This window comes from Rhinatrema bivittatum, chromosome 2 (genome assembly GCF_901001135.1).
Source record: "Rhinatrema bivittatum chromosome 2, aRhiBiv1.1, whole genome shotgun sequence".
NCBI lineage: Eukaryota > Metazoa > Chordata > Amphibia > Gymnophiona > Rhinatrematidae > Rhinatrema > Rhinatrema bivittatum.
Window position 1 is genome coordinate 721143711 of NC_042616.1, and position 10093 is coordinate 721153803.

Sequence of the window (10093 nt, forward strand, 5' to 3'; positions counted from 1 at the left end):
AGGAGGCTGTTCCGGACCCCCGCTGGACCCCCAGGTAATTTAAGGCATTTTGGGGGGGGGTTTGGGAGGGTGGGGGATTTAATTTAAAGGGTCGGGGGTGGGTTTTAGGGTGTTTTAGTGTGCCGGCTCACGATTTTAACGATTTTCACGATACTTTAAACACCCAAACGGCAACAATACGATTCCCTCCCCCTCCCAGCCGAAATCGATCGTTAAGACGATCGAGGACACGATTCACATCTCTACCCTGTAATGCCACCTATGGCTGTGACTCCCTAGTGCTTTATTTCTATTAACTCAAGGGGCAATTGTTTGCAATTTACATGGGCACTTTTAGCCCACCTATATAGCAGACAATTTCAAAGAGGGATCACTGCTGGTGGGTAAGGGATAGTATCCACAGATATTTTGGGCTTTTTGAAAATTTTATGTGGTAGGAAGCCTGGTTAGGACTCTGCACACTACCTAGACTCAGGGAATGGGTGTTGCGATCCCATTTGCGGTGGTCCCCGCAAACGGTCTCACTCCTCCCGGTGTGGTCTGGAGAAGCCACCGACGCCGCCAAGCCATGCTGCCACTCCCATGCGGTGTTGAGTCTCCTCTGCCAACTTGCTTCTGCGTGGCTGGACACCGTCGCTGCCTTCCTTCCAGCGGCTGGACCAATGCAGACACTGCCTGCTCTCCATGGCCTGGATGCCGCCGATGCCAACTATCTTTGCTCCTGTACCCGATTTGCTGCCGGCGTCCTCTAGGCATGTGTGCCTCTCTTGAACATTTAAAGGGCCCTCCCTGATGACATCATGCTTGCAGCCCTATAAAAGGGCTCCTCAATCACTTCCTGGTTGCCTTAGTAAGGAGTTGCTTCATCCTGGAGTCCCTGTTCCAGCTCTTGCTTCAAGAGTCGTCGGAATTCTTAATCTTCGCTTCTTCAAGGTCTTCATGTTCTTCATGGAAGCTCCTCTATGTTCTTCATTCCATGTGCCTGGTCTCTTGAAGATCCTTGTGTCTTCTATTCCTGATGTCAAGTTCCTGATGGTCCGGTCCTCATCTTCAAGTCCTGCCTTCTTGGTCTTCTTTCTTTACACTCTTCCAGGCGTGCCAGTGTTGTGGTCTCCAACCAGCCCACGGCAGGCTGTGTAGGGTGCCTTGTGGCACAAGGCCTGCCTTTTTCACTGGTCAAGACTCCTAAGTCCCTTGTTTTTAAATGCCGGGGTCTCATCCCTGATTCTGAGTTCCTGAGTCCTGCATCCCTGAATCCTGATCTACAGAGCTCCCTTTCCAGCTTCCATCCATGTCCAATTCTGAAGTCCTGAACCCGCTTTGCCTTCAGCCCTCAGGTAGTGAACGGTGTGCAGTGGCGCAGGACTCTCCCAGAGTCTTCGTCATGTTTCCAGTGCCAAGTCTTCATCATCTTCCAAGCCTGGAGTCTGCTCCGCATTCAGCGTGGTCCACGACCAGCCCACGTGCTGTGTAGGGTGTGCTGCGTCGCAGGGATACTTGTGAATCTGAACCTGAGCCTGAACCTGAATCTGAACCCTGAACCTGAGTTTGAATCTGAACCCTGAACCAGAGTCTTCATCTAGTTCCAAGCCTTCCATGTCTTCGTCTATGTCTTGTCTCCAGAGTCATCTTCTGTCCTCGACCTCCATCTGCCCTGATACAGCCATTCCCAAGCGGCAGGTCCAAAAGGGCTTTTGAGTGGCCAGAGGGCTACCCTAAAGACCAGCATTGTGTTGCTGGGTCTCACTCCTGTGTAGGTTCAGCGGAGTCTCCAAGTGTTTCAAGTCTCCAGCTGGTAAAATGTCTTTGCATATAGTCTTTAGATAGGCACCCAATGATTTGCATATAGTCTAGCATTCTGTTCTTTTTTTTGACAGCTTATATGCATTGCTTGTCTTGTTTGAGTCTGACAGAAATAATTGTACTTAGATCATTTTCATAAATTATAATTGAATATTTTTCCATTTATAGGGACTCATTTATGAAGGTGGCATTAATCACGCTGGTGCTAGCACTAGTTTGCTCTGCATGCTGCTGGCATGAGTAATTTAATATTGAATGATTTTTACCATCCAGAGCTAAATTAATAAGGAATTAGTGACACATGAGGTCCGTTACCTTTACACCAGGCAGGCAAGTTACTAAGCGATCCTCATTTTCACCAGCCACCCAGCTATCTACATCCCGAATGATGAAATCATCATCTACTTGGCCATCCTAACATTTCCCTCTTGGGCACAAGCCCTTGAAGACCCATCCCTAGTGCAAGAGGATACTGCATTACCTGGAGAGCAGGTCCTAGCAGCAGGATCACTTCCTGCTATACCAGATTGACAAATGTTTTCAACAATTGCTTTCATGTTTGAATATGGGCAATGTTTTGTTGACACTGTTCAATGTTCTCAATAATTTTCTATATGAAATTCATGTTGTGTTTTGCCAGAATGGAACTGGAACTTTACTACTGTTTTGCTGCAGATGTCCTCTCTGAACCTCTCTTGTCTGCCTCAATTCCTCCAGGTATGCCAATCTAGCCTCCATAGATTTGACTCATTCTCTGAGAACTAGGAGCTCTTTGAACCGAGTCTACACATACAACCTTTTGCCAACTGGTAAATAATCATACATGTGGCACTTGGTTCAGAAACCTGGATAGCCCCCAATCTCGCTGCTGGACTATTATTTGCAATCTAATATTGTTGTTAGATATTTAAAGTTGCCAGGGGAGTAGGGATATCTAATCTAATGTAAAGTTTTTTAATTTATTTTGTGTATTTTAAATTTGTTAGTCAATGATTTGCAAGAGGACAACAGTTAATCTATTAGATCAGGGTTACTCCCTTCTTTATCTAAATTCCTAATTAATATTTGTGAAAAATCTCCCTCCTCTTATTCTCTATATATATATCAAAGAATGTGCCTGGGGTAGGTGAATATCAGGAAGGGAGGGAAGGAGTAAACACTCATGCTTTTTTCACATTATTGGGAGACACATCCACAGTTTTGGATACAGAGACAGCAGGTTAGAACACTCAATTTTTCTACATTCCACCACACTCAAGACAGCTTCTACCTTACATTAAAGGGTAAGTGGGTTGGATCTCACTTGTTCTAGGTGTCATCAGATACACAGGCCTTCAGGTCGAACAACAACATATAGTTAATACAGGCAAACAGAAAAAAAATTACAGGGACCTCACTCAGGTCCTCAGGTTCTGGGAGAACATTTTTAAACTTCTATTTCTTTCACCTCTCCAAACTGGAATATATACCATCACATACAGACACCAGACGTACAGGGTAAATGGGCTCTAAACTTCTTCTCTACCCTAAGCAATAGTATTTAGCACTAATATAGAATAGGATCAAGATACCCCACTAATAATTTCTACATAGCAAGATATCCACTCATATAATTTCCTCTCCTTTCCATAAATCCAAATGTTAGGACCAGTTAGACTGTCACACCATCTTCTGCAGTTGTGTTCTGAGGCGTGCTGGAGGCAGAGTCCTCAAAAATGGAACTGGAGGATTAAGAAAAGAAAGCCTAGGGGACTGACCTCCAGGTTTTCAGCCTGTTCCTGTGTGAGTCCTACAGGAGCAAAGGATGTGGGTCGAGTTTGCCATGCTGCAGAGAAACCCCTCTAGGTTGAGGTTCCATTCAATATTCTTAGAGGGGCCAGGAAGCAGTTGACTGGAGTTTGGGAGGTGGTACTGAGGAGCTCCCCAGCACTACCTCCTGAACCCCAGCCAGCTGCTTCCTATCCCCTCCAGGAATATGAGGTCCACAAAGACAGACCCAGATGAGAACTAAAATGTCTCAGAGTTACATACTGTCCCCACTTAAATGTCTGATGATCGGCAGACCATAGGGGCCAACCTTGTTTCCTTCATATGTGACCTCAGCAGTATGAGACAAGACAACAATGTGATAAATGGTTAGTAGATAGGGTAATGTGTTTATCACACAATAAACACCTTTACTATAGGGTTAATACCTTCTTGCATTTTAATATATCTATCCCCAATGAGTCTAAGACCAAGGTACTACCATATTTGACCTTCAGCTCTTTCTTCCCTATTAATGAAACATTTCAGCCAAGCAACTTAAAAACTCAGGCTTAACTGCTGCTCTCAGAGAAAATATTTCAGCTTTGAGTTATGGTGAAAACGTGTCTCTGTATCCTTTCTTAATCATCCTGTTTGTGTACTATTGCTCTCTCCAGAAGCCTAACTTCAGGCCTGGATTTGACATTCTTCACACTAGGCCTGTGCATAGGGTGGCCAGAATCTGGGGAAGCAGGCTGACTGAAGAATTGCTGCCTTCTAGCTGTGCCAAATTTCACTCAGCAGAAAACATCTCTCTGCTTCCTGATCCAGCTGCAGGGAACAGGAGAGGAGGGGTTGAGCCTGGAGCACACAGAGCAAAGGGGGGATACTTTTGGGTAGGTTAGGAGGGTATGAGGAAAGGAACTGGGAGATGAAAGGGAATTGGCAGGAACCTGTGTCTGTTTGTGAGAAGGGAAGGGAGGCAGTGTTTGGTGTGTGTGTGTGTGTGTGTGTGTGTTGTGTGTGAGAGAAGGGATTGGTGCCAGGTATGTGGGTATATATGCCAGATTAGTAGGAGGTTAGAAAGGGCATGCAAGGGGGAGCAGGACCCCCTCTTCCCCCTCTTCCCCCTCTGCAATTCAGACCCTTCCTCCCTTGATCTTGGATTCTTTCCCCAGATCCTGAAATCCCCACATTCCAATCTCTAATGCCACATCCTCCCTCCTCTGATGATCCTCCCACCTCTTTCTCCCTCCTTTACCCTCATCCCAGATTCCTGATACTCAGCCTATCTTCCCCCTCTTCCTTGATCTTTCCCATCTCATCTTCCCCATCCCCGGTCCTCTCTCTCTCTCCTCCATCCCCAGTTCTCTTCTCACATTCCTCTCCACAATCCCCAGTTCTCCCTCTCCTTTCACCATCCCTAAGATCGCCTCCCTGTACTGATATCTGAGATCTTTTCCTGACGCAATAAAAACAAAATAAATTCTACAGGCACAAGCAAGTTTGGGAAACTATTTTTATGAAGTAATATAAAAGATAGACATGACTGTCCACGTGCTTCAGAATTTTCTGATTCCTCCTGCAGGAAACCCTGGTTCTCTGCCTTGGATCTTCTGCTCCCTGTTGTCTGACCTTCTGAGGGGTGAGGGTGGGGGTGGCAGGCAATAGCACCAACAGTACCTTCAGAGAGCAAAAACTTAAACCCATCATTGCCTGGCTCTAGCTTTTGAACTGGTCAGTAGGGGTGGGGAGTGTCATATTCAGTAGGCCGGTTAGTGAACAAGTTTTACAGCTAAAGTTAGCCAGATAACTGGTCCCATATATTTAGTGGGATAAACGCCCTGCAGAATATACTAGCCTAAAATTATCTGGCTATATGTAGTCGGATAACTAAAAAAAATCTAACCGGCTATGTTCGAATATGGTTGGTTAGATTCTGTAAGTTATGCGGCCTTGTGAGGCTGGATAATTAACTACTTAACCGGATATCTTCAAAGATATCCAATTGCCTAGCACTGAGAGAAATTAAAATAAATAAATAAATAAAAATAAAAGGGTCTGCGGCCTGAATCTCTCCGTTCCCTGACCTACGGGCCGATTCAGTAAAGTCCGCGGGAGAGCGAACAAACGCCCGCTCTCCCGGCGCACGCACAGGCCACTCGCCTCTGCACGCGATTCTGTATTTAAATTAGGTGGTGCAGTAGAAACGGGTCAAAAGGAGGCGCTAGGGACACTAGCGCGTCCCTAGCGCCTCCTTTTGACCCAGAGCGGCGGCTGTGAGCGGGTTTGACAGCCAACGCTCAATTTTACCGGCGTCGGTTCTCGAGCCCGCTGACAGCCACGGGCTCGGAAACCGGACGCTGGCAAAATTGAGCGTCCGGTTTTCGGCCCTTCAGCCGCCGGCCCATTTAAAATTTTTTTTTTCTTTTTTTTTTACTCTTTGGGATCTCCGACTTAATATCGCCATGATATTAAGTCGGAGGGTGCACATTAAAGCAGTTTTTATTACTTTTCTGTGCACTTTCCCGGTGCCGGCAGAAACTAGCGCCTACCTTTGGGTAGGCGCTAATTTCTTAAAGTAAAATGTGCGGCTTGGCTGCACATTTTACTTTCTGTATTGCGCGGGCATACCTAATAGGGCCCTCAATGTGCATTTGCATGTTGAGGGCGCTATTAGGTGCTGCAGGTTGGACGCGCGTTTTCCGCCCCTTACTGAATAAGGGGTAAGGGAAAACGCGCGTCCAAGGGCAGGTTAACAGTGCGCTCTGTTGAAGCACACTGTACTGTATCGGCCTGCTAATAAATAAAAGGCCCTGTCGGGCCAAGCACCTCCCCAGCCCCCAAACATCTGCAACATAACTGTAATAGCTGTGGTCTGAAGGTCGGAACCCCCAGCACCCCTTTTCTGTTTTCATTATTATCTTTTAAATCATTCCCCCCCTCCGTGGACTTTCTCTCCCCCTGCAGTAACAAAGGGCCTGGGCGCACCCTTCCCCGATATCAAAAAAAAATTCCTGCCGGGAGAGAGGGTCTTAACTCATCCTTTCCTGGCCACTCCAGCGCTGCTTCTGACAGGCAGCACTGGATGGCTCTTGGTCTGACCTTGCATGGCATTTCTTATGGTATCATCTGGCAATTTCCTCCTGCTCCACTGGTTCTGAAGCTCAGACGGAACCAGGGCTGAAATCTGGTGCAACGAGCCTTTATTCGCAAATACCTGAGGATTTGTTTTCCTGTATTTTTATAATCCCCTCCCAACTAGTCATTGCAGGGATGATCCGGGGCAGTGGGCTAAGCACCAGGTCTCCTTTCAGAGCACTGCCACCATGGGCCTTAAATCCAGCCACTGAGTGCTACCATTTTAAGATGATTGAGACTCCCTCCCCCCGTCCACCTCCCCCCTAGGTGCAGTAAGAATTGTCTGCTGCCAATTTTCAAAGAGATCTAGCCCATTAACTACCGAGTTAGCCAGCTAGATCTTTTAGGACAAAATCTGCACCCTGAGAAGTGGCTAAAAATACAAATGTACTTTCACAACCTGTGTATCTTTAGCTGGATTTAAAAAAAAAAAAAAAAAAAAGCATTCCCAGGGGTGTGTCTAAGTCAGAAGAGTAAACTATACCTTTATTTAATTTTATTTTCAGACAAGCTCGGATAGCTTTGTCCCCTGTTCCTCCATCCACAGAAACAGCAGGTATAAACTACGTGGGAACTTTTGTAACTGCATCAGCAATCAGCAGATTTTCAAAGCAAAACCATTCTGAAACTACTCTCCTTGGGATTTTCAGTCTTTTCACACAATGAGGAGGAAATAACTGCCACAGCTAGAAACGTGTTGGGTGATTCACTAATTGTGGAAAAACAGCCCTTGGTTTGACATTTAAACTCATCTTTGTTGTTTGCATGGTATAGATGGAGAATTAATTGCTTTCCCTTGCCTTTTCTGTAGGTGGATGCAGATGTTCGAAGCAGTTGAGCCTTGTTCCACCAAGATATTGTTGCCCAATGATAACAGTACAAAGTGCATTTTGTATTTGGCTGGCCTCTGAGCATGCATGATGTGTTAGGTTCAGAAATGCTTCTTGTAATTGTGTTTGATTTACGTTAATGGATTTGTTTAGTTGTGCAAATACAATATGCTGTGATTGAGAGGTAATGTAGGCATTTCATCTGCTAAGAGGACTGTGAAAGTTAAGTGCACTATAAAGGTAAAACTAGTTTTACATTATAATCACCCTTAGATTGGACCTTTAAATTGCTTCACATTAGCAAATTGCAGTTGCCCACTGAATTCACACAACTTTAGCCACTGAAATTAGAAAAATCCTTCTTTAATTCTGATAAACCATTTAAAAACTTTAAAAGTAAACATGCATGTCTAGCGTTTCCAGTATCCACAAGGATTCCATTTTCTCTTATATATCATTAAAACAGCTTAATCCTGCCTTTCCTCTTTCATATTTTTCTGAGTAACGTGGTCAAGGGTCCTAAAAGAAGTCATACAAGTTAAGAATGTGATCTGGACAGGAGCCATACCTACCCTTTAGTGAGGTCATGTCAGATTTTGACCAAGCCATAGGCAGTTTTAGGAATAGTGCTCCTGCTTACATACCTGAGTCAGCAGCAGATAAAGGAGATCCAGAGACCAGGAACCAGACAAGGAGAAATACAGAAGCAGGAAAAGGTAAAAGTGAAATGTAGGTCAGGAATCCAGGTAGTAAATTATAGAAGCATGAACGAGGCAGAGTAGATCAGAGGACAGAAACCATGCAAGGAATTCCAGAGGCAGGAAGGTTTCTAGAGTACTGATGCACCAGCATTGTGCTCTGCTTCCTTGAGCTTTATATTCTGCTCCTTATTACTGCTTCTCCTGCTCCTGCTCCTTGGGTGTATGTTTTAGGATATGTCAAGTATTTATTTTATTTTACTTTCTTTTTTCTCTAGGCAGTTTATAAATTTTATATACATAAAATTTTAAAATAAATAAAATGCAATACCAATACAAAATAGCATAAAACATACAACATGAATAGGTGACTCTTGACCTTCCTTTCTAAACTCTCTTGCTGCTTAACTCTTCAGCCCTGTCTCTTTACCTTTAGATATCATTAGAAGCCTCCTTAAAAGGCCAGGTTTTTAGCATTTCCCTCAATAGATTATGCTCTCTCATTATCCGTAACTCCTCCGGCACTGAATTCCGCACTACTGGCCCTGCCACTGAAATCGCTTGTTCACACATCGTGTTAAAGCTAGCTTCCTTCACTGAGGCAGTCACTAAAAGTCCTTTATTCACTTATTTTATTTATACTGAAAGCCCTGCCTCCCTTGTGTTCCTCTGGCTATACTCCTTGATTTCCTGTCTCTGGCATTCATGTTTGGTGATTAAAATCCCAGTGCCCCTGATAGGTCACTAAAATGTATATGAAAGACCCTTTTGCCTAACCTAAGAAAATCTATGCCTTCATACAAGGAATGGTACAATCCATTGCACCTCTCTGATTTCATAGCAAGTCTTTTTCTGCCAGCAGGTGGTGTACCAGGAGGGTCCCTGAGCATAATCTAGATTCCTCCAGGAGTGTGAAAGTGAGAGCTGCTGCTAATGACTCTATGGAGAGTCAGAATGCCAGAAGAATCTGAGGCACTGCGGAGATTCAACATGACCCTAGAACCCACTCTTCTGTGCAGGACCTTCTTAGTAGCTGTAATAGGAAGAGGCTGCCTGTATTTCAGCAGGTTATTCTTACCTTGGCTCTCACGTACATGGTGTCTGTGAGTAGACTTCATCTGGGAAAGGACATTTCTGAGTAACCTTTATTCATAACTCAATGGAATAACAATCCTGTGTTCTGGTGTAACGGCCAGACCATAAGACACTACTGAGCCCGATTACATGGGCTGGACAAGTGAAAGGATATCCCCCATGCTCTGAGCCTTGATGCCCAAATCTGGAACTAACCCCCATTAGGAAGTCTGTACCCCACTGGGAATCCTTCTTGTTTAATGGGACAGAGAAAAATTGTATTTGCCCACCCAAGGCCCAGCACTATATCTCCATGGCCTGCTATAGAAAGAATCCATATACCTGTGTTTATGCTATATCCTGAACGTCGGATACATACAGTGAGGACAATTTTCAAAAGGATTTGCCCAGGTAACTAGGCAGTTTCCCAGAAAAACTCCCCGAGCTAAAACCTGCCCTCCCCTCCTCAGCTAAAAATAGATGACCTAAACTGGTTTTCTAAAATTGCGTTCCCTCAGTGTGGCTCAAAGCATGCATCCTGTTCTGTTGCATGGGTACTTTTATCCACATGACAAGGCGGCGTTCGAAGGGTGTGCTTTGATTGCGGGAGGAACATAACCAACACGGATTGCATTTTCCAATCTCTATACTGCCCGCATTGCTGCAGTGTCTGCAGGGAACTTCTTCACGGCCTCTGCATTCATTTCCAAAGTAAAAGTAGCAGGTAAAAACAATATCCGCAGACGCACCTGCTTTTTCTACAGATAGTTTTCTTGACCATAAATACACACGCAGTTTTCT

The 10093-nt window shown here is 44.9% G+C and overlaps 1 long non-coding RNA gene across 1 annotated transcript in view; it reads left to right on the forward strand.

Moving 5' to 3' along the window:
- Nucleotides 1-7306, forward strand: part of LOC115086271 — a 43970-nt gene extending 36664 nt beyond the window's left edge. Inside the window, exons 2-3 of the long non-coding RNA XR_003855199.1 lie at nucleotides 2444-2520; nucleotides 7197-7306. This is a non-coding gene — a long non-coding RNA (uncharacterized LOC115086271). The remainder of the gene's footprint in view (nucleotides 1-2443; nucleotides 2521-7196) is intronic.
- Nucleotides 7307-10093: the final 2787 nt, after the last annotated feature.